Genomic DNA, 19,679 nt, shown 5'->3' on the forward strand with positions numbered 1-19,679 from the left:
CGGTGAGATGAAAAAGGAATAATTTACTGTGGTTAATAAAATATAACAATAAATAGTTGAATATTAACATATATCTAATCTGATATATAAGTTTTTTATAAATAATATTTTTGACGTTTTTTCATCTCTTTACGATGTCCCACGTGACCTGACCTGACACTTTTCGAGAGCTAAAATATTGATATCTTTCGGCACAGGTCTCTACACCCTTCTTTCACTTTTTTATTCTTTGATACATAAATATAGATAGTAAGCCGGTGAAGTGATTCAACGAGATGGATGCGAGCAACGAAATAACTATACATATATATTGTAATAACTATATGTATGTATATAATATAAAAATCGGTAGTAAAAGAATCAACGTCTAGGGTTTTCGTGATGAGAGTAACTTGCCGATTGGGGTAAAAACGAGCTTGCGGAATGAGGACAAAAAGAAAGGAGAGAAAGAGAGTGGAAGTGGCAGTCTCTTTTGGAAAGACGAGATGTTGGGTGTGCTAGGAATTTAATTACGTACTAGTCAGTCGACCAGTCTACTCTGGGACCTCATCTTCGATTATCGTGCAGTCAATTTCTATCACGCCCTATCATCATCCTCCTACTCCAAGTCCTATACTCCAGCACATCTTTCTCTTCATTTCCCGACGGTCCTCTCATCTTTTAACTCATCGATTCTGTTCCATTTATTTTTGAGCAACATGATTTTCGATAAAGCCGTTCCTTGATTTCGTCTAACAGACTTTTAACATTATCGTATTGGTTATTATTATTATTACTATTATCATTTTATTTTTTAATCATTTTCCTATCTTAATATTCCATTTTCATATTATTTCCCTGGGGTAGTAAGAGACGATGAGTTAATGCATCAGTATTTTAAAAAAATAAAATGAAAAGAAAATGTCATATCTTTCGATTTCTCGTTATTTTTCACCTCATGGATTCAACGAACTAGACATTGCATTTTCTATATTCAAATTATGGTCCCATTGATGTGAATCCAATTCCCCCGAGAATTTATATTTCGCATTACATATTGTATCATACAGATGATGCCCATTTTATTTATATATATATTTATACCTTTTTAAAAGACATCACATGTTGTTGTTCATAGCGAAAGCTATATCTTGTTTTGACTTTTCCATTGAATTTTAATCTAACAAGTGCATCGCCTGAGCACCATCTTGTCCCCTATCTCTTATAAATGCAAAGGAAATTAATGTTTGCCTTAGTTCTCGTGGCAATAATCCCGGGAAATTCAGTGTCGTGGATAGATTTTCGATTCATAAGATCCACGGCTTTATAGGTTATATACCTTTTCATATGTATACATATACATATATAGATATAATATCTGTCAATGTAGCACGTAGTTTCTCCTTGTCTTTCCTACCACACTAAGCTGGTGAGAAAGAGAGAGAAAGAGCGTTTATTCAAATTCTATCTTTCTGGAAATTGCTCTGCCGTTGGGCACGCGTCGTCGTGTCCCAATCGAATTCAATATTCACTCTACAGCTCTTCTCTTCCTACGTCCTTTTCCTATCAATTTCCGATTGTAAAAAAAATAAGAAAAGAAGTCAACGTTTAAAAGTCGAAAAGCTCTGAGATGAAGAAGTATGATGGGATGAAAAAAAACCATCAATTTTTTTTTATAACAAAAATCATTTAAGATTAAGTAAAATAAGAAATTTCTCTCAGTATAAATGTAGATAATTGATCGGTGGAAATTGATTTTGTAGCACAATCAAATGTTCACGTGATTGATCGGCAATCCTATTAAAATTGTACATTGCAACTGAGTTTAGTGTATTTACGGTAAGCCTCGTCGTTCGTCATGATTCATGAATCAAGTCTGGCTATATATGCGATGATACTTGTGAGGAAATTGTCGGCGATTGAGTTTAGGGTTTCGCAAACGGAATCAATCAACCACTCGACACAAAGGAATCGGATTACTATGACGGTGTGCTTGTAGAACCTGCTGCAGGGCAGACCTATCACGTGAATCGTGAAACCACTGATATATATATTATCTTTGTTGTTTCTGCTGTCATTGATAGAAGACTTGTTATATAAGGACTCGTTAATTAATCAAGTACTCTATAGTTTACATCTATACATTAAAGTAAAAAAACTATCAAGTTGAACTGAAATTTTTTTTTTTTAATTTGTTTTATAATTGAACATGACAAAGTAAAATTTTCATTAAAACTTTCAATGTGGATTACGTGAAAAAATTATAAATAAACGAGATAAAGTTAAAGGACGATTTTCTGTGGAGATTCAAGATGGCTTTATCAATTAAAAAAAAGAAATAAATGAAAATAAAAGTACGTACGTGTCAGCTTGAAACGAGAGATAGGCGATATTGGAAGGTATTAAACGAAAGTAATTAGAGACTTGGCACCGAAAAGACTTTTCAAGCTTGTATCTATACGGCCCAATAGTCATCATGTCTAGAAGCTTATCTACTCTTTCGAACACTCGTAAGTCGGCAATCCCTGGGAGGATTATCACTTTGAAGTGGTGTGTCACGTTCATCACTTCATAGTCAGACCCTCGCAATGCCAGAAAAAGAAAGAAAGAAAGTAGAAAGACACTCTCGAATATAACCCCGTTTATAAATCCAAAGAATTCTTCATATCAATTAATATCTTTTACCAAGCCCGGGCGTTTTTTTTGTGTCAATCGATTAATTAAGCACATTGAGTCCATATCGTTAACTTCATCACGCGATGAGTGGACACGCGTGCGCGTCTCGAGGACGTTCTGTTCAATGATTTACTATCATACATATACATATCCATAAATACATATATAAACAGAATTATTCGCATGGTCTCTATGTCCGAAAGCCCTCGAGTGCGCACACACTTACATACCATGAGCTCACAGCAATGTTACACTCGGTGGTGGCGTGGTGGCAAACAAGCAGTTGGTTTCACACACAAACACACACGCACACGCAACCTTAAGTCCACAAGAATCTTTACTCGTATAGAATAAAAAGAATATAACATCTATAAGCTGTGTGAGTATAAGAGCAAGAGGAAAAGTGAAGGACAGCCCTCAAGTTATGTGAGAAGGTATCTCAAAAGCCATCGGTTGAGATCACGCGCGATTTTCCAATGGAATGATGACGCGATAGTGTTTACTCTTCCGGAGCAACTTCTCTGCCATAAGCCTTTACTTGTTGTCTTTCCGCAACTGCCACCGCCGTTTTTTCTCGTCTTTTTCTTTATCTTTACCTCATCCTTTTTATTTTTCATCTTCATCTTCACGTTTTTATATTTTTTATTACTCAATTCTTTTACTCATCCACTCCAGACAGTGCCAAGTACGAGCATTACTGCTTTCGTTATTTTATTTTCGTTCCCATTGTACTTTCGTATTTTAATCTTATGTAGGCCCTTGTCACATTTTATATGCATAGTAAAACGATTTAAATTTTAAACTTACTCCAATTTATTCTTGTTTATTCTTTGTATTTCCTCGATTTGTTTGTTATTTTGTTTTAATTTTTTTTTTTATTTTTTTGTGGAGTCTGTGGGCAAGGATCGATTATCCGAGTGAACGTAAAATCACCGCAAACGAAATATTCGATTTCAATGAGTACGCGGAGAAACGATAGAAGGGAAATAATAAAAAAGAGAGAAAGAAAATGTAAAGAGGGAATAATGTGTTGTGTATATGTGTATGTGTGTGTGTTATATATTGGAATTGAGAGTAAGAAAAAAAGAGCCTGACGATTTTAAAGCTCAAGCTCAAGCCAAAGCCAGACGTCTGTGGCGGGAACCAACACAAACACAGGATGGTGATATTGTAAAAGCTCGTTTATTATCGTTGGCCTGAGATTTGCGTCCCGAGGTAAGCTTGGCTAAGCACTACAGTTATACTATATTATACAACGATATATACACCATTACCAATCGACCGTGTATACTTATATACACAACATATACGTCACTGGTATGTACATATATATACAGTATGTACAGCGGTACTTGAATATTTGTGTACGCGCACGTGCATACGATCAAGTAGAATAAAAATCAAACAGCAGCCAGAGCACCGCACTGGCCGGAGAACCTCTGCCACTGGATCTGGATTCAGTATTCTCATGTGTATGTGTCGTAGCCTGTAACTGTGAGCGCATGTGAATACACGGGCAATCTGTGTATAATCGACCTGTATATACCAGTTCGATCCTTCAGTGTAGAGATAAGGAAGAGAGGCCAATGACTGCAAAAGACTCGGTCATCGAGTTTCTCGAGTTTCCTGATGCGAGTTCAACTTAGTCACGTCATTATTTTATTTTTTCTTGTTATTACTATTACGCTATTTGTATTACTGATTGTAAAAATGTAGACGAGGGAGTAAAATGTTGAATTAACACGCGAATTTACATTTATGGAGCACGATATTATATAATTCATGGTATCTTAGATTTAAATGTTTGATTTGCAGGTGGGTTGATTGTATTTAGTGATCACGCAAGATCGACAGTAGCTGAGAGTATATAATAGCTTGTAGTTAGCTTTACTCGCCGGAATGACGTCATGTGAATGGGTATTTCGTATGTTTGCCGATGCAGTATATACACATGTATGTATGAATGTATGTATGTATGTTTATATGCAGAGAATTCGTGGTAAACATGGCATTTCGAATATTAGAACATTCGGTGTGGACATTAACATGTCTGGAGTTTAGTTAAACCATCAAGTACTCCTTTGTGGTGCAGTGTGCTAATCAGTATAAATTTATATGATGCCTGTGTATTTATGTTTATATATTTGCTTTTGACGTTACACATGGTTCTAATATGCAATGTGTGACGTCATTTCATTTTGGGAATTAGTTTGTGTGGGTATGCGAGTGTGTCTATATATATAAACCAATGATCAGAATGGGGCGACTGATTACAGTTACAGATACAAATCTAATTATCATCAGTTCGATACCATAATACAGTCATTTAAATATATAAATAATTATAGTATTTTATAAATCGAGCGGCGTACAAAATAATTTAAATTATATGTAATTAATAAATTCTTCAACATTTAAAGCCAAGCTTGAATGTACAATTTAGTAAAGTATATTTATTTTGTAAGTAAATGTGCTAAAATTTCCTAATTTGTTGAGCAATTTAAGTTAGTAGAGCATCCTCAGTACACGGAAAAAATGATTGATAATAATTGTAGTTCAACTTGTAATTATTTATGTTATGTTCAATAACTAATGTCGTTTCAATCAGTAAAATTATGATTTTAATTCTCAAACTGCTATAATTAACAGTTAATCGTTGAAACTGCTTGAATATTTAAAATTACTACTTAAACCTTAAAAACTACAAGACACTTGTCAAAAAAATGCATCTGTTATTAATTTCTTACGTTCTACTCCATAATATTTACTGAGATTCGGTCTAGGCGCGCTGTTAATAAGAATCCGAGAATAATTTACTAATATTTTTTTTCCGTGTATTTTTAGCTTGAGGTGTGCAATAATTTAAGAAATTTTTCGATCGTAAAGCACACTCTGATGCTTCGCATCATGAGTCGTGCAATACAATAATGCGAGTCGTTAATTAATTAATTATATTTATAGTAGTCTTTTTTATTAATAATTTCTGTATAAATTTTAAATGAAGAAACGCGAAAAACGGTAATTATTTTAGAGCAGGTTAATAATTATTTGAAACTTATGTATTTATAATTGTGTAATTAATTTACTTAAAATTTTGAATATATAAAGTGAATTAGTAATGATTAAATTGCGTACTCGAAAATATATCATGTATACATAATTATCACAGATTTCCCTAAATTATTCGTTCAGGTGATTAGTTCACATTAACGTAGTTAATATCAGTAAATTATGAATAGGAGCATTGAACAGCCATACTAATAAATTAAATGCGTTTTATTACAATTAGAGACTTAGCATTGGATTACGAGCGATGGACATCTCTGATCAGTGACTAATTCAACACACTGAGCATCGGTATAATTCGAATCCATTAGCCTTACGCGTAGCAATACGTCACTGTGGCATAGGTTATCGGATAGTGGGAATTAGCGTTCGGTTTAATCCGATCGGACACGTTTGAACGCAACGTTCTGTGAAGTACACTCTCACATAGCCTTATTTCAAATCTCTATTTCTCTCTATGTATACACATACCTATGTACACATATGTATACATGACCAGTACAAATCGATTCGTGTCTTACGTATTAGTTGGACTGGAATCGCGCCAGAATCCGTCATAATTTCTTCATTAAATTCCGCATTGCTATTTTATTTTACTTTTTTTTTTGTCAGCTGTATTATTACGGAAATAATAAATCGGAAATTGATAAGAAGAAATGTAAATTCCAAATAATCGGGTATGATTTCTATTCATACTGATGTAAAGTAATTTTGAATTCAATAAATTTATAAAAGTATTAGAGACGATAATGCGTTGAAATTTCAATTCAAATCAATATAAAGAGATAATCGCATTATCACATCAAAATATGTGTGATGCTCTGTGCGCAATGTACATAAAAAAACTTTCATTTTCATTATTCGCCTGACCTTAACACTCACAACTACAAATTATCAATGAGAGTTTATGCATTTGAGTGTGTGTTTAATGTAAAAGTATATGTCTCTTCATTATATGAATGTCAATACATATATATTTGACGTTAAGTCGTGGGCGGAGGTTGTAATCATTGGAATAATATATATTTAACTCAGTTGCACTTGACATTTTTGCGTTGATTGAAGTCAATGAACGCAAAAGTGACATTTAAATTACATGTACATATATATGTATATGGTTTACAATTATTGTTATTATTGAGTATCATTCAATACCACAGGGAATAGTAATATGCAGTGATAATTGAACCATTGACATGGTAATACCTCGATATTTACCCACTGAGGAATCGCGAAGAATTTATTATGCATCATCTCAATTATTTAATAATCATCAATAGAATTTCGTCATTTGGTTTGAATTTTCGCAGTAATTAATTTCTACAGTATTCGCAAAAGTTTTGATTTCTGTTAAAATCCAATGTAAAGTAGATGAGTTTATAGATTTATGTATGTATATGAGTACGTAATTGTGATAGAAATATATATAGATGAATTCATAATTTTACTTTGACTCATAGCTGTACAATTTCTCGCTTCTCTTTCATTATATTAAACACAGTGAATTGCAGCATCGCATCTCCGGTTACTTAACCATACCCGGTCAGCAAGGGTAACTTCAACGTCGTCATGGTGGTAAAGTGGTTTTAAACGTGCGGCGGATCGTGTGGCTGCAATTTAATTCGCGTGAACAGCCCTCTTCTAATGTTCGCCCTCGAGAACAATTATTTCGTTCATTTCTGGGTAAAATGAGCTTCTAGAGGGTGAAAAAAAAAAATTCTTTTTTCTTTTATTATATTTATACAACTAAAAAGGTAATTCAAACATTTTGATAATTGCACACTAGTTATATAACTTTGACAGTTATATATATTTACTGACACATTTAATAAATGCTCGTGAATGATTATAAATTGTTTTAATCAAACCCCAATAGCTTGTGAACTTTTTATTGCTATTACAGCTACATATATTTTAATCGAAAATTTTTATTCGATATTTGAAAAGCTCTTGAAAATTTTTTTTAATCTCTATAAATATATTTTTATTCCAATCCAATAATTTTTATTTACTGTTCGTTTTTTATTTTAAACTTCATAGTAACTGTTGCTATAGAATTGTTCATTGTATGACTATTGTTTTTAGCAAATAGAATTTAAAAAAAGAATAAATCGAATGAGAGAAAAATTAAAATTCGTATGTAGGAATTAACATCAGTATTTAATAAAACTCTTGTGTTCAATTTTATATTTTTTAATTACTCATAACAAATTTATTAGCTATGTTTCCAATTAAAATCAAATTAATAATTATAAATGAAAAACGTATTTTAAATTGACAGCAGGGTATATATGAAATTTAACAAATCCAGTTTCAAAAGAATGAAACTGGTATTTATTTCATAAAATTCCATACGTAATGTATTCATATTTATAAATTTATTTGCGCTTGTATGTACATAAATATGTACACACGCGTGTTACTGAGATTTATTTAGCGTTTTAATTAACGTTTGCTGGTGTAATAAACAGTATGAATGTATGTAGTAAATTTCTAAAAGTAGTTGTCATTACCTTCAAGCTGTTTCTAAATGTTTCCGTCAGTGTTAATGAGTTTCATCAGGGCTTAAGGTCGCTGCTACAAATGTACAGTGTTATGCCGTTGTTACCACGCTTATGCTACTCCAGTGTATACGTTAAGTACGAGGTGCCTTGTGTCGGCGTCTTAATTGCGTTTGGGTGTAACACCTATTACACACCATGCCCAACTATAAACGAAAACGTTTATAACCTGCAAGTCACAGTAGCCAACGGACTGCTATTTGTTGTTGACTAAATTTTAGACAAAGTTATACTTTTTTTTCTTCGTCACACTTTTCTAGAGCTTACACGGAGATAACGCGTCTCGAAAATATTTTAGTAAAAAATACTAATTCAAATCAATGAGTGCATTACTTTTACTATTCATTACTAAATGTTTAATAATAAAAATCACAAAATGGTAGTTAATACCCTGGGTCACAATATCTAGTCTTATCGAACCCAAGTAAGCCTCAATCCAGCCTCACTGAGTAAAAAAAGTATTTTGAGCCTCAAATGATGTTCAAAAAGCCTCAATGAACCTCAAATAATTCTCAAAGATCCTCAAGAAGCCTCGATGAGCCTCAAATGAACCTACTACTCGACTATGTAATTTAAATTCGATTAGTATTATTTGAGGCTCCTTGATCACCATTTGAGGCTCATTGATACTTTTTGAACATCATTTGAGGCTCAAAATACTTTCTTTACTCAGTGAGGCTGGATTGAGGCTTACTTGGGTTCGATGAGGCTAGATATTGTGACCCGAGACTACATGTTTATCTGAAAAGTTGCTATATTATTAGTTTTATTAATACTTCATTCGTACTATTTGTTGATTTAACAGCAATTTTTATCAAGAAAATATCAAATTCTTATTCAATGTATAATAATACATTTCATCATACGATTTAACGATTTTTACTCTGTAAAAATACAAAAATTAACTAAAAATATGCATTAAATACCCTACAGTATTTATCGACAGTCTAAGGAAAGGACTCGCGCGCGGAAATCAGGGTTCGAATCTCGGTCAAAACAAGTGATTTTTTAAAAACAAAAATTGACACCAGCACCAATACGAATGACATAAATATTAATAATAATAACAATAATTAAAAAATGAAAAACTCATAAAAATTTAATTTTGTTTATTTCTATTCTAATCTAGTAAAATTTACTAAACGAGACAGTAAAATTTACTAAATATATAGTCAAGTTTACTAATGCAGTTTATATTTTTTTCCATAGGGTAGAGGTACCGATCTTGGCCACTTTAGAGCCAGTTTTGGACACTTGAAAAATTTAAATTAAATAATTTGTAAAAGATCCAATAACATAATTAATTTTTTTAATATGTTTAGAGATACTTCTACCCCACTATTAAAATGAAAATTTTATTTTACACTTTTTCATTAATTAAAATAAAGGATTAAATGTCCAAAAATGGAGCAGTGGCCACAAATGGCACCTCTACCCTAACTAAAAACTAAATTCTCAAAATAGTAAAAATTACACAATTTCAATAGCGTTTTAAAATTACAATATGAATTTAGTAATTTTAACTCATATTTTTGAGTATAGGTTGCTACATTTTTTTTCTCCGTGACTTGAGTATAGTTTATAATTTAATTCCACTATTCCTATCTATTTTCTCAAGCGAATCGTCTTTCTTTCTCTTCGGCATGTTTCGGTCTCTTTGTCTATCTCTGTTTGCTGTGGTCAGTCGTATGTTCAACGATAATATGCGTGTTTGCGTTGGTCGCCCACGGTTTCTGCTAAACTTGCAACAAAAGCCTACACTGCCCGTATATCAATATATATATGTATATATTTAAATAATTTCCTTTGCCTGGTCTTCGTTACTCATGTGTGAATTTAATACTATACTATTAAGATTTTCTTTCACTCGCGTTCTATAATTTTTACCTGTAACCGGAGAATAATTTAACGATACCTAATTTGAATTGAATTGTATCATAGTGAAAAGACATTCTTAATTTTATGAGAGCTTTATTTAACATTTTTTTATTTATATCACTTATTATAGATGTCGTGAATAAATTTTATTTATAGTTATTAATTTTGCCAAGTTTTGAGGCTTATTTTTGCGCTTTTTAATGAGATTACAATTTTTTTACTAGGTCATTTTGTTTTATTTTTGCAACAGTGTTTTATAGTATGTAGTCTAGAATTTATGCAATTAGTTCTCGTTACATAAAATTGTTATATTTATAAGTTATAATGAATTAATAAAAATTATCTCGAGTTTACAAAAGATAAAATAGGGCGTTCAATAATAAACCGTGTGTATGGTATAGATTTAACTTTGTTCGGTAAAGATAAAATATTTACAAGTAATTTAATAATTACTGGTAAAACTTATGTCTCATTAATTATTTATAGTAAATATTATTTATAGAATGAATGGATAAAAAGTTTTACAAAAATAATAAAATAATTATTAATAAACTCACGTTTTTTATCATTGATTTTTTTGCTCTTATAGAACTCATTGGAAAAACTTTTGTACGCGCTAGTAATATGCTTTCAAAAAATTTCCATCCGTGTCTCTTGATGCCGTTGAAGTTTTGTCACGTGGATGGAAAAAAAAAATAAACATAAAAAAAAACTACACGCATTTGAGCGTATTATTTTAGGGCAGTTTTTTTTTAGCTAAAAATCTTTTCGTAAAAAAAAAATTTTATATACAAAGTTGGTTTCAGTCCCAATTAAAAGCTCAGTATATTTGTAGAGAAACTTTTTTGTTTGAAATTGATACGACACAGAGTCAATCGTTAAAAAATTTTTATCCGGAGATCATTTTAGAATTTTTTTTATGTAAAATAAATAGTTCAGTTGTGACAGATGTTCAGAGATGTTTTTTACTCGACTTTAAAGGTTGTAACTTTTGAACTATTAAAACGGTAAACTCATACAACTCAACTTTTTTTACCAGAAAATTTTTTTAGAAAAAAATTAATTTCACCAAAACATTCTACGATGAAACTCCATTTAGTAATATCAATAAAAACCCGGGTCAAAAATAAAACTTGATTCAGGCTCGCTTCGCCTTATTTTCTTTTGAAGTTATCGATTTGCCGACGATTTTTTGATAAGATCTCGACTTTTTCGACTTAAATTTAATTTTTTCCAACTTTTTGAACTTTTTTCATCTTAGTTTGAACTTATTCGTCTTTACTTTGAGCACGATAGTCATTCATATTACTTTTGACTTACTAAACCAAGTCAAAAAAAAGTAATTTATTCGCATTACTTTCGCCTTGATATATGAAAATTATTTCACCTTAGTTCTGACTTTTTCGACTTATAATTTAAGTCGAATAAGTCTACATCAAGTCAGTTTCGACTTGATTTAGACTTTTTTGTCTTACATTTTAAGTCGAATAAGTCTAAACCAAGTCAATTTCGACTTGATTTCAACTTTTCCGTCTTAAATCGTGACTAAACCAAGGCGAAAACTTAATATATTTCATACCTCCGTAAAAAAAGTCGATTTTGTCTTGTGAAAAACGGCTCCAAATTTCGACTTAGTAAAGTCTAAATCAAGTTTTATTTTTGACCCGGGAAGGCATAAAAACATAACTAACTAATAGAAAAAAAAAAAATTTGAACCACTGGGTATAGTTTTTTTTTATATAAATTTAAGCTTTACTATTTTTATCTAGTAAATATTTTGTTTTTATCGTAATATACGAAAAAAATTTTTATGTAAATGCCGATAAAAAATTACCGAGATAAAGTAAAAATTGATGTTCAATATAAAAAAAAAGTTTTAACGACTAAAAATATGAAAGATTTCAAACGATATAAAGGTCGCATTTACGGTTGGCGGTAAACTATCAAGTTTCGTTGATCGAGTCATATCGATGAAGTTTAATATATTTATACGTATATATATAAATCAACATACATTACAGATATAGTAGATCCAATCGTACAGTAGTATAGGTCAAAAAGACAAAAACTTCGCGAACGCTGCAGGTACCGAGAGAGTTGTCCGTTTTTCCTATTTTTTTTACCCACTCCCTATTATTTTTTTCTTTTTTTATTTTCATTTTCCTCTGCTTTTTTTTTCATCCGTACAACGAGCCCGAAATGTGTGCTGTCATGACCGTTCTATTGTACACGTAGCACATATGTATTCGTATCACTATGTTTTATTTATTTATTTTTTTTTTTGTTCTACATAAACTGTTTAATCCGTGTATACCTTGTCCACAGCAAACAGAAACGAGTCAGTGCTCAAACTTAAACTCTCCTTCTCTCTCTTTCATCGTCTATTTATTTACATCGCATTCTTGCGGTTGATATGAGAAAACGCCTCCAGCTAGTGGTATTTCATATGCAAACTTAATATTTGTCTTTTCTTGTCCTGCGTACCTACATATTTTTAAAAACTCAACTATTTCAAATTTTATTTTTTTCAGTTACTTACTTAATAAACACATGAATAAATACTACTACCCTTCAACCAAAATGCTTTATTACAATAATTATTCAAACATATACACGTTTAAGTAAACTTAACACGGAAAATAACCATTTGCTCGTAAATATTACATTTTTTAGTTGTCTACTAACTTTTAGTGTCATTTAGCACTCGTACGCTTCGCCACTTATTCTCGTAGCATTTTTTTTTTTTTTTTTTTCATCTCAAACGTTCAACTATGTTTCTATATGTATCCATATATATACGTGTACATACTGAAATAAACACAGTACGTTATTTGAGAGAAAAAAAAATGAAGTTAATATGAAACATAAAAAATGGATTTTGACGTAAAGTGGGCCAGTACTCGAGAAGATCCGTCCCTGAGGCAACTAACGTCACCCTCGTCCGAATTCCCGGAATGATGCATATCCCAGAGAGACAGATAATATTCTAGCAATGGTACAGAGCATGACAGAGCAGTAACATTTGTCTTCACTACAGCCAATCCCATTGGACTTGGTCAGGTAGTCAACGCATGCCAGGTATGCGCGTTACTTACTCTGTTTCTACAATTTTTTACTATTTTTTTTTTTCTCCTCTTATTCTTCACATTTTACTCTTGTCGATTCTCCCGTCACGTTTCCCGTTTTCATCCTTACATTCTATTCTACCTCGTCAATTACGAGGAAGTGAATTCTATGAACGTACACATACGGCGCTTACAAGTGACTCTTTCAACGCGCGTGTTCAATTTTATAGGAAATTACTATTCGATTTATTTATTTTTTTTTAAATATATATTTTACATTGCAGTTATGATGTATACAGCTTTAAGAATTAATATATTTGTGCACATGCACTCAGCAAAATATGCGCGTATCAGTGATTCCATAGTTTACATTTATAATTGCATGCATTGTTTGTCAATCCATTTATTAGAATGCATTTAATTGTCATGTAAGACCAGGCGATTAATGTTGTCAGCATATACAAGTTCGTTTTGTGATTTTTTTCCTATTTGTCATACATATATTCTTATATTATATATAGATATATGTATCCACACATATACTACAGATAAGCTGTAACAGAATAGTACATATGTACAAATACAGAGTGTAGAGAAGAAATAAACCCGACATTGTGCCCTCAATCTCTTTAGCATATTTCCATGCTACTCACGTTTTCATATTAGCCCAATAGCGCATCGTTGCACTGCTGTGAATTTTTTCTAGCTCCTTTTCCTTCCTCAAAGTCACTGACATAAAACGTTTTTTGAATTTTCAGCAGTAATGTATACACTATTCTCAAGGTACTTGGATCGGTATCATTTTATATTATAAACATATATTTGTTATTGTTATCACTTTTTCTTTCGTCATACGGCAATTAATACGTATAGAGATTAAATATATTAGGTTTTATCGTTATATAAAAAAACGTTTATTCAGCATTCATCATTCATAAAGTATGCAATGCGATTTATTATATAGGAATTTATTTATAAATTAAACGATGACTAACGATTGTTATTTTAAATCGCGGAAATAATTTATAATTGAATTAAAAGATTATAATAATAACGTGTACTTGAAGCAATAAATTTTTTAGTTGAAATCTACTCGCTGTCATAAACTTTTAAGTACTACTAATTCTTTTTTTTTTTTTTTTTTTTTTTTTTTTTTACTAAATTGATTTTACCATAAAATTAGATTTTATGTTACGTTTTAGAGCGCTTCTTATTGTTTCTGCGTTCTATATATATATATATATATATATATATATTAGAAATATATGAAATTTACGATGTAGACCGGATTTTAATTATAAAACTTTACGGTATGGAAATATATGAAGTTATTTTCGTTTTATAATTTTAAATTTCGGATAGCAAGTAAATTAAAACTCTTTTATTTCTCTAATCTAGATAAAAAGTTATTCATTATATTTTTGTTTGATCTAGTGATCGGAGTACCAGGAATTTTGTTTGTGTTTGATGAAAAAAAATCTTGACAGTTGTTTTTCTATACCTGTTTCCTAATGAGTTATGTCAAGAAAACCTGATCGAGGTTCGGCGGGTTAGACTTTAAAGAATTTTAGGATTATATATTTAACGATTAGCAATTAAATATTTTAAAAGACCATATATATAGAGTGGGATTTAACTTTGAATGATGAATAGGAACGTATATCACTGATGTGATGGTATAGGTATGGAAGTAATATTAAAAATAAATTAAGAGAAGCGGTTTAAATTAAAAGGAAAATAACGCTGATTGTTCTTAAAGTATAAATTAAAAATGATCTAGATGAAGGATTAAGGAGCATCTACTGCAGGAGTAGAACTTATAATTCGTTCGTCTAATAATTTATAGCAACTCCGTGAGTTTCACGAGTGGGTAAACGAATTCCTGGGTCCGTGGAACGGAATAGAACAGAACGTCACCTGTGGAATTTCACAGGATAGAACGAATCTTCTTCAAAGTCCTCAAACTTGGGTTCACTTTTATTCATGTATTTACGACCAGACTACCGTCTGATGAGATGGCAAGTGGGTCAGCATTGAAATCTCCTCATCTCATCCTCTAAAGGGCAAATAGTTTCTCATTACTATAGATCATTTGCTATGTACAGATATATCCTTAATTAATTAATAATTTTATTATTATTCTAAAAGAGAAGATTGGAATTTATATAATTCAGAGCAATCGATTTTCACGCTGTAATAAATTATCACCCAATTTTAATTTTTTTATGTGTTTAAAATATTCTGTGTTAAGTTTCGTCCTTCATTATTTTACATTTTTGTCAAGAAATTTAAATTATCTCGTTAAAATATTAAATCACAAGTTTCATAATGTAATTACTTTTTTTCATTGTGATGCATTTTTTTTTTATAAAGAGATGTAATTACAAATGAATTTAAAATTTTAGTAATTTTTTCACAAGTTGAAATATGAAACCGTGTTGCCTTTTATCAATTCACTGTTATAACTTTTAACCTTTATATTAATGTCATTTGAATATCAATACAAAAAAATGCATTTTTTTGGTACGCATAGTTAATTAAATAGGGAGATCTAATTAAATAGGGTACCCAATTTTTTGTAATGTCCCGCAATGAAAATTGAAAATTTTCAAAAAAAGGAAGTTATAGGTTTCGATGCGATTTTCGAAAAACGAGTTTTCATCATACCATTTTCAGATGGACGTCTGTAGTTGTGTGGGTGTGTGTAGATGTAATCTTTTTTTGTTTATCGATATCTATAGAACAAATCATCGATTTAAACCTACTTGGCGGCAATCGAAAGAACTCACCGAAACTTAGAACTGATTAGATTTAAAAGTCGATCAGTCGAGTAGTTTGCAACTTATACGGAAAATTAAAATTAAAAAAATTTTTTTTTAGGTATTCGATGCATAACTCACAAATTACTCGACTGATTTGTTCCAAAGTTCAATCATACCTAAGGCCCAAGAAGCGCTATCGATTGCCGCGGACGTTCAAATCGGTTGATTCTTTCTAGAAATATCGTCGGACAAAAATGATTTTTTTTTTTCAGGGAAATGTATATTTTTTGGCCTAACCGTTTTTGAACTCGCAAACAGCAGGAAGCTTTTGGGTCCGCCCTCAGGGTCAACCGTTTACTAATTTTAGATGCTCAAAACATTTTTTTCGACACTTGTTAGAATAAAAAACGGACATTTTTTCCCTAGCAACTCGATTTTGCCCGACCCTCGTCTATATATCAACAGAATTAAATGTCAGCAGTTATTTACAATGGTCATTTCATTGTACATATTTAACGATGAATTTTAGTATAATCAACATTAAGTATGTAATGAATATTTGACCTTTATAATTTTTTTTTTTTTAAATGCTTTGCATAAATTTTTTACGACAAAAATTTATTAAAAATAAATTACATGATATTAACATAAAAATTTATGCAGACTCTTATACAGATTTGTGGTAATATGAACACATAATTTTTAACTACGACTAGTATATGTATATATAATGAGTTTATAATTTATGCATGGAAAATAGCGTCCCATCTTCAAGAGCAGGAAATAATCAGACTAAATTGATATTAGATGAAACTTTAAAGTAACATTTTTAAAAATCTTAGGACATTATTAATGGTCGAGTTAAAATATATTGCATTAAAAATTGTCAAAAATAAAAATTAGCAGTTTGTCAAATGGCAACTATAAATAACTCTCAATTACTTTTTATTTTTTTGCAAACATATGCTCGTTATTTTGGAGTAACTTAATATTTGAAATGCTCTCGAGCAGAATCTTTGTAGGTCTGGAGTATTCGAAATGGTTCGGTAAATCAAGCAAACTCTAACGAAAACTTTGCGCACGGACAACAGCTTTGAGAGGCTTATTCTTTATACTTTTTATTATATTATTTTTTCTCCTTTTTCTATATATTTTTCCCTTTCACTTGAGCAAACTAAGCTCTCCATGGCCTTTCCTTATTGGCCCTCCAGTTTCCTATTTTCCCTTCTATTTTCTCTAGCCCCTCGTTCGCGTCTATAGTCTTCATCGTTATGATCTTCCTTCCTCTTTGCGCTCCTCGCATTAGCTGGCGCTCATTCAACGGCATCCCTCAAAGGCACAGCTCCCGCTCTTGCTTTTACTCACGTATACGAGCATCATCCCCCAGATGTTAAATTTTTACAGCGACCCCACGGCCATACCATAAGTCCTCCACTCTTGATTTTTTTTCCCTACACCAGTGCATTAAAGGAGCGCCTCGGTACTTTAAAGGCGACCGCTCCAGGTCACATTGTGTCGTTAAAAAAAGAAAGAACTAAATTCCTCTGAAAATTCCACTTACAACTATTTGGGTATTGTTAAAAAAATTCACGCATCGTAATAATAACTTTCTAGACATTTTTTAAAATTTCTACGGCCACTAAAAATTTTAAAATTAAAAAAAAATTTTTTAAACTCCAAATCCATCGGGAATTTTTTTTTCATTTAAATTCTCATACATTTCAATTATTAAACTATCAATATTATTTTTTCATAAATAAACCGTCAATATTAATCTAAAAAAAAAAACTTTTTTGCGTCATATTTATCACCTTTTTCCACATGATGAATTCATTATTACGCATTGTTATATTCATATGCCTCGCATGATTGAAGTTTTTAATAAACATCGTGGGATAATGAATCACTCAAACCCTGTCATTGGTTGTCAATGAAGCGTATCAACGTACTCACGTAAAGTAAAATCAGTAACAATGAAAAAAAAAACATTTTTTACCCTGTCTACAAACTAATCTGCCCGTTTATAAACGGAAAAAGTGAGCATATAAAATTTTCGTGCAGTCCATGATTTAAATCACGACACGCAACAATCACCGGTTAGACATGTACATAGATCTTTCGGCTAGATCACTTCCGCAGCACGTGACAACCTAGTAATGTGTATATCAGTAACCATGCGCTCAAAAAAATTTCATTTCATTTCTCAAACTACACATCTGATCTCAAAACGTTTAGCTAACGATACATTCATACATACATCCAATCAATAGACGTACAACTTTTATTATGAATTATAAACAATTTATATGTATATGTATATTACATATGTGTACATACATAATTTATACACACATATATATACAGGCAGCTGTAAAATAACTTTAATACAACTCTCGGCAACTATTAATAAACTTACCATAACATAAAGTAGTCGTTGGATGTTTTGTCTTATGCTTCCGTCACATTGACATTTTTAAACTAAATCAATATAATTTTGTGTCACTGTGATACGACAAGTGTTTTAAAAGAATGGAAACAAAGTAGAGAAGAGCTATTGAGCACCACACATTAATCGGGTACATATATACATATACTCCTACTTCTGTAGCTCAAGTGTCTCATAGTTACAAGTTATCACTCTAAAAAAGTGAAAACTCTTTTTTCGGAGTAAGTATTGTCGGTGCACTTGATGATGCTGCTGCTCCAAAAGCAAACGTGTGGGCGTTTGTGTATTATTTTAAAGTATATAGCGCACTATTTTAAATGTCAAAACATACATACATTGGGTGCATTAATAACAATGTTTGAATTTATTACTCACATTACGTTAACAATAAAAAAACAAGAAATGAATAATAAAGTTGTATGTAAATAAAAATACCCTGGATGTATATACAAAACTTAAGTTTTTTTGTTTGAGGTTAAGTCTCACTGGGCATTTGACGTTACTAAGTACACATAACACAGGTCCATGTCAGTTTAAATAGCTCCAGACTCACTCAGCAGATCACTTTTTATTATTTAGGTAAACTAGGAGCGGACGCGTAGCGAGTAAGTAGAAAAATAAGTATAGACAAAGTAAAGTGTATACACGTAAAGGTGGATTGTTGTTGGTATGATTATTAAACACACAAGTTGGATTCAGGTGTGTGGGATAAATATCCAACGGCATCAAGCCATGCTGAGTGCGCGACCGGCGTCGAACTGCCGAGAGAGTGACGAGCAAACGGGGAGCAAGCAGTACTACCACCAGCACCAGCAGCAGCAGCATCGACTGAGAGAGAAAAAGTATGAGGAGAAGGAGACAAGAGCAAGGGACGACCGATTCGCGTGGAAGTAGTAGTATATTTATATATATATGAAGTTGCGTGTAACAGTGAACTCCCCTTAAATCCCCTCCGCGGCGTGTCTCATGTCGAGTCGTGACCCCTACTCTCTTTCATTCCATTCCACTCTGTACTTGTACTCTCTACTGTCTACTCTACTCTTCTCTGCCAACGAACACATGGGTCTGAGGGTATCTCTCTCGCGCACTCACATCAAACCTTGCTCGCGCGCAACCTCTTACTCTTGCATGTCCAGTAATGTGCGCGTGGACCGCGTCACCCAGCGCTTTGGTTGCTGTATTCTCAACACAACAGTCCTCAGTCCTCAACCCTCAGCACTAACAGTCAAAGTTAAAACCGTTAGGT

At 31.8% G+C, this 19,679-nt stretch overlaps 1 protein-coding gene across 1 annotated transcript in view; it reads right to left on the bottom strand.

Annotated features, from left to right (window-relative positions):
- The window catches only part of LOC130675333 (bifunctional heparan sulfate N-deacetylase/N-sulfotransferase), a 51,054-nt gene extending 31,837 nt beyond the window's left edge, over positions 1-19,217 (bottom strand). Inside the window, exon 1 of the mRNA XM_057480921.1 lies at positions 18,404-19,217. The gene's annotated coding sequence lies outside the window, so the exon portion shown is untranslated. The remainder of the gene's footprint in view (positions 1-18,403) is intronic.
- Positions 19,218-19,679: the final 462 nt, after the last annotated feature.

Source organism: Microplitis mediator, chromosome 10, assembly GCF_029852145.1.
Source record: "Microplitis mediator isolate UGA2020A chromosome 10, iyMicMedi2.1, whole genome shotgun sequence".
In the NCBI taxonomy this organism is placed as follows: Eukaryota; Metazoa; Arthropoda; class Insecta; order Hymenoptera; family Braconidae; genus Microplitis; species Microplitis mediator.